General features: G+C 41.8%; 1 pseudogene; it reads left to right on the top strand.

Moving 5' to 3' along the window:
* Positions 1-991: 991 nt before the first annotated feature.
* Positions 992-1,726, top strand: LOC149990902 (small ribosomal subunit protein eS8 pseudogene; annotated as a pseudogene).
* The last annotated feature ends 4,771 nt before the right edge of the window (positions 1,727-6,497 follow it).

The following is a 6,497-nucleotide window of genomic DNA, read 5'->3' on the forward strand; positions in this document are numbered from 1 at the left end:
TAGACCTTAGAAGAATTATGACTCAGCATTGGCGCTAAGTCAGTCTTAGTAAAGAGGTTATTCTAGACCCAGAACAGCAAATTACACAGCAAGCAGAGACAGGAACAAGATGACTTCAAGTAACTAAAATGCTTGCTATGTGCTTAATATGTCCAAATATTTAAAGAAAAACGTGAACAAAATGAATCAACAGCAAATTATAAAAGGAAAAATATCTAGAGGTAAAAATAAAATACTGGAAATAAATATTCTACCTAATGAGGTTAACAACAAATTAGACACTTTAGAAAAACAGATCCATGAACTTAGAGAGCAAGCAATATAAATTATCCAGCATAAAGCACATTAAGAAAATACTTATAAAGCAAGACAGCATCAATGAAACATGACCGAATGTCAAGTATTCTAACAGACACATAACTGGATTTCCAGAAATGCAGTAGCAATATATTTCAAGAAACAATGGCAGAAATTTTTCCAAAGTTTTGAGAATTAGAAACCTGAAATGTGACAAGATCAATGAAAGATTTCAAATAAGGATACGAAGAAAACTCTCAAAAGTACATCATATTCAAATTGTTGAAAATCAATGCTAAATTAAAAATTTTTGTAATTATCCAGGGAGAGGAAGCATGTTTCATACAGAGGGCAGTGATCAGACTTTGAATATACTTCTTTTCAGAAACTACATAAGAAAGAAAACAATAGAAACCCATCTTTAAAAGTTTATGAGGAAAAAAGTCTAAAATTCTATATATAGAGAAAATATATTTCAAAAATAAGAAAATTTAGCCTCAGTGGGCTGACAGTATAAGACATGCTAAATAAAGTTTTTCATACAGAAGGAAAATGTGATCAGATAAAAGCACACATACTTCTGTCTCCTCATCACGCCAGCTTTCTTTGTTTGACTCTGTGATCTGGGTGGGGCTGTTGCATCAACCAGTACAGAAGGAGGAAATGAAAATTTTAAAAAATGAGGAGATCTCTTTCCAGCCGGCGCCAAGCCATGGGCATCTCTCGGGACAACTGGCACAAGCGCCGCAAGACCGGGGGCAAGAGGAAGCCCTACCACAAAAAGCGAAAATATGAGCTGGGACGCCCTGCTGCCAACACTAAGATTGGCCCCCGCCGCATACACACAGTTCGTGTGCGGGGAGGCAACAAGAAGTACCGAGCCTTGAGGCTGGACGTGGGCAACTTCTCCTGGGGCTCAGAGTGTTCTACACGGAAAACAAGGATTATTGATGTTGTCTACAATGCATCCAACAACGAACTGGTCCGCACCAAGACCCTAGTAAAGAACTGTATTGTGCTCATTGACAGCACACCGTACCGGCAGTGGTACGAGTCTCACTATGCACTGCCCCTGGGCCGCAAGAAAGGGGCCAAGCTGACTCCTGAAGAGGAAGAGATTTTAAACAAAAAACGATCAAAGAAAATTCAGAAGAAATATGATGAAAGGAAAAAGAATGCCAAAATCAGCACTCTTCTAGAGGAGCAGTTCCAGCAGGGCAAGCTTCTTGCATGCATCGCTTCAAGACCAGGCCAGTGTGGCCGAGCAGACGGCTATGTGCTAGAGGGCAAGGAGCTGGAGTTCTATCTAAGGAAAATTAAGGCCAGGAAAGGCAAATAAATCCTCTTCCCTCCTTTCTTGAAAGCTCGTGCTTCAAAACAAACAAGCTCGTTTAATAAATGTGTTCTCTGGTTATCCGTGTTGCCTGAATACTTGATCAGCATGCTATGGAGTATCCTAATTCCTTCTCTCTGACAGCCAGGCCTATTGGTAGGCTGTGCCTTAATACACTAGGGGCAACATTTCTAACCCCAAAGTGGGGACAGGGATGTGGAATGTAAGCCAAGCAGAGAGCATTGGGGCTCCCAACAATGTTGGGGTGTTGAATGGACTGAAGCAACATTGCATCTACAGTTAGCTCTTTCAGCCATGACTGGTGTTGCTCATTGGGTTGGGTATTGTCCTGCAAATCCAAAAGGTCACCAGTTTGATTCCAGGTCTGGGCACCTGCCTGAGTTGCATAGTGGGGCGTATAAAAGGCAACCAATCCATGTAGCTCTCCTTTTTCTCCCTCTCTAAAAATAAATAAAATTAAAAAAATAAAGCCTTCTTTTATATCTCCTGTAAAAAAAAAAAAAATGAGGAGACTTAGAAACCCCTGGGACAGGTATAAAGGTGCCAACATCTGAATCACAGCGTTGCCAGAAGGTGTAGAGGGAGAGCAAGAAATTGAAAACTTATATGAGAAAATAATGAAGGAAAACTTCCCTAATTTGGGGAAGGAAATGGACATACAGGTCCAGGAAACACAGAGAGTCCCAAACAAACTAGACCCAAGGAGGACCACATCAAGCCACATCATAATCAAAATGCCAAAGGTTAAGGATAAAGAGAGAATCTTAAAAACAGCAAGACAGAAGAGGAGAATTACCTACAAAGGGGTACCTATAAGACTGTCAGCTGATTTCTCAAAAAACTTTGCCAGCAAGAAGGCACTGGCAGGATATATTCAAAGTGATGAAAAGCAAAGCCCTGCAACCAAGATTACTCTATCCAGCAAAGCTATTATTCAGAATGGAAGGGCAGAGAAATTGCTTCCCAGACAAGCTAAAGCTGAGGGAATTCATCATCACCAAGCCATTATTATATGAAATGTTAAAGGGACTCATTTAGCAAAAAGATCAAAACTATGAAGATTAAAATGAAAACAGTATCACAACGATCAACAATAGAAGCTAGGGAATGGAAACAAAGGCAAACTAAGCAGACAACCAGAATGTGAACAGAATCACAGGTATGGGGAGCATGTTGGGGGAGGTCAGCGGGGTGGGAGAAAAGGGGAGAAGGAGGGAAATGGTACAGGAATTAAAAAGCATAGTAGGAGTGTGAAGAATAGACAGGGAGATGCAGTGAAGAGCTTATATGCATGACCCATGGACAAGGACTGAGGTGGGTGGGACTGCTAGTGGGGGTTTCTGGGTAGAGGGGAGCAAAGGGAAAAGAAATTAGGACAACTGTAACAGCATAATCAATAAAAGATAACAAAAAAGCATATATACTTGTATACAAAAGGAAATAAAAAGCATTAAAAAATAAGTATGTAATTAATATGAAAGCCATTTCTTTCTTTTTTATTTTTTCCTTTAAATCATGAAATGTATTTTATTAAATATTAGAATGACAACTATTTCCCCATGAATGGAAATTCTTTTTTTAATGTATTTTATTGACTATATTGTTACAATAGTTACAATTTTCTCCCCTTTACTCCCCTCCACCCAGCATCTCCCTCCCCCAGCAATCCCCCCCCAAGTCCATACCCATGGTTTGTACATACAAGCCTTCCCGCTTCACCCTTTCATATATTCTTCTTCTTCTTCTCTCTTTTTTCTTCAGTAAATATGTGATTAATTAATAATTTTAACAATAAAAAATAACTATCCTTCCCTCTCAGATATTAAGACCCTTTGTAATCTTCTAAAGGACAATGGGTGAAGGTCTCAAGCTCCACTAGCTGCTTCAAGCTGGACATGGTCATCGTCCTACCTACCCTTGGGTCCATAAATCCCTAATAAGAGTGGGGGTGTGGAGGAGAGGGTGGCCTTCCCACACGGGGAAGGATCGTGCAGACTCCAGATCACTTGACTGTCTCAGTACAACGGCGTGATTGGTTTAACAGGCTGGCATCCTTGTTGTATTCTGGGGGCAACAGATTTGGCAAAAAGGGTTAAAAGACATCATTCAATCCATAACTACTAGATGACAAAAGGCAGGGATTAATTTTTCAATGTTCCACATTAGGGGGAAAAAAAGGAAAAGAAGGGCTTCTTTGGAGGAAGGTGTGCTAGGCACATCTCACCTGTCCAAACCCTTTTGCCCATTATACTTAGTTTGCGCTGAGGGAAATAGTATAGGTTTCCCCCCTCTCAGGCCTCTGGGCTCTTTCTGTCCAAGCCATTAGGATAGAAAAGAGAAACCAGTTTTAAAGTGAAGCCCACAGACCACCGCATTCTTCACCAACCCAGCCATTTAGTACAGCCAAACCGTTGAGACTCAGGAGGCAGCGATGCAGACAGGATTAAGTGAGGACTATACATACAGAAAATCACTCAGGTAATGAGGTCATAGTCTTATGTCCTTTGAAAACAGAAAGCAGACTTCTGGCCAAGATGAAGGCTTAGACGGACGCGCTCGGTCTCCCTCTACAACTAGAGAGGAATACAACTACTTCAAAACAAAGGATAACTAGAAATTCCAGAAAATAAAACTACACGGAAGCCCAACGTATTAAGTTATAAACCAGCCGCGCCCTTTGGGCAGGTAGGGGGAGCAAAAGGGGGCAGTGCTGTTTGCGGTCGCACCAGGGACAGCGGCAGGGAGAACAATCCCAGTGGCAGGGAGGACAATCCCGGCTGCAGTCGAACCCCTGGCAGCTTGCGACCCCAACGCTGGGGAAAGCAGCCACCACATCGCCTTGAACAGTGAGGCCCAGGGGGGCGGGAGGACGGATCCCAGTCTCCTAGCGGAATAACTGTGTGAATCCATCTTGGACCCCCGCCCCCAAAGAAAGCGCCACAGGGCTGCGAAATAGGTCGCGGACAGGCGCCGGTCGCTGGGTTGTGACGACAAAGCACCACGGCGCAGCGAGAAAGGTTGCGGATTGGCGCCAGTCGCTGGGTCGTGACGAGTACACAGGCACTGCCCCCTACAGCCGGCCCAAGAAAACAAAACGCAAATCTGTCAAAATGAGGCAGACAACTATAGAAATCCCGGTGGCACAGCTCACCAGGCAACAGATGAGGAATCTGACAGATGAACAAATAAGAAACATGTCAGAGGCTCAGTTCAGGGCCATTGTTATCAGGTGGCTTACAGAATTAACAAAAGATCTGGGAAAAGATGAGAAAGAATTGAAAAACACTCATACTGAAAGGAACAAAACCACATACAAGACAGATGGTGAGGAAAAAAAATCCAGAGTTCATTTCAACAAACTGGAATATGGAGAAGGAACAAGCAGTCAACCAATGCAGAGAGAGTAAATGGGAAGCAACGATGAGAGGATCAGAAACCTCTGGGACAGCTGTAAAAGGCCCAACATAAGAATCATTCGTTTGCCAGACAGCGAGGAAGATGAACTAGAAATTGAAAAATTGGGTGAAAATATAATAAAGGAGAACTTCCCAGACTTGGGGAAGGAAATAGACTTACAGGTCCAGGAAGCACAGAGAATTCCAAAAAAAACTGGACCCAGGGAGAACTACTCCAAGACACATTATAATCAAAATGTCAAAAATTAAAGATAAAGAGAGAATCTTAAAAGCAGCAAGAAAGAAGAAAAGAATCATGTACAAAGGGGTCCCAATTAGACTATCAGCTGACTTCTCAAGGAAGACCCTGCAGGCAAGAAGGGACTGGCAAGAAATATTCAAAGTAATGAAAAGCAAAAACCTACAACCACGAATACTCTATCCAGCGAAATTGTCATTCAGAATAGAAGGACAGAGAAAGTGTTTCCAGGACAAAATAAAACTGAAAGAGTTCATTAGATCCAAACCACTGTTATATGAGATGTTAAAGGGACTGGTTTAGAAAAAGGAGGATCAAGACAATGAAATCTAAAATGAAAACTGCATCACAAGAAACAACAGAAGCTAGGGAATTGAAACAAAGGCAAACTAAACAGGCAACGAGAGTGGAAAAAGAACTATAGGTATGGGGAGCATATTGGGGGGAGGTCAGCAGGGAGGGGGAAGGGGGAGAGGGAGGGAGATGATATAGGAATTAAGGATCATGGTAGGAGGGAATGGAATAGACAGAGAGAGGTTGAGAAGATCTGTATGCACAACTAAGGGACATGATCTAAAAGGGGGGGACAACTGGAGGGAGGGGGGCCACTGGGTGGAGGGGAGTAAAGGGAAGGGAAATTGGGACAAATGTATTATTATAATCAATAAAACACATTTAAAAAAAAGACAACAGAAAGCATATGTTAATTTATGTAACATAACCCAAATACAATTCTCTAAATCTGTAAGACTGTCTTATTGGAAAGACATCCAGTTGTAAGGCACTTGACATTCTACTTGCCTGCAACTTGAATATCTTTCATGATATCAGAGACATGGTATAATTTTCAAGTGAAACCATATTTTAAATGAAAAGAAACTTTTAAGACGGTTAGCTGCACTACTTTATAGTCTATCACTGATCATTGTGATTTTCCTTGAATAATGATTTTTCTCACTAAGATTACCCTCCTTGTCATTAAAGAGACTACATTAAGTCCATTTTTAATTTATCCTGTTCACTTGCATAAACACAACAAGAGCAGCAAATGATCACTTATGATCTTTAGTTCTGTTTTGCTGGAACTTACCCAAGGAACATTTACGGTGACCCTCAGTCTGCTCTTCAGGGCACAGAAGCTGGGGCACATAACTGGCATTCATCCTTGCCTGTACACACCTGTCTTTTCCAA

Source organism: Furipterus horrens, unplaced genomic scaffold (genome assembly GCF_987537825.1).
Source record: "Furipterus horrens unplaced genomic scaffold, mFurHor1.1.pri manual_scaffold_17, whole genome shotgun sequence".
Lineage (NCBI taxonomy): Eukaryota > Metazoa > Chordata > Mammalia > Chiroptera > Furipteridae > Furipterus > Furipterus horrens.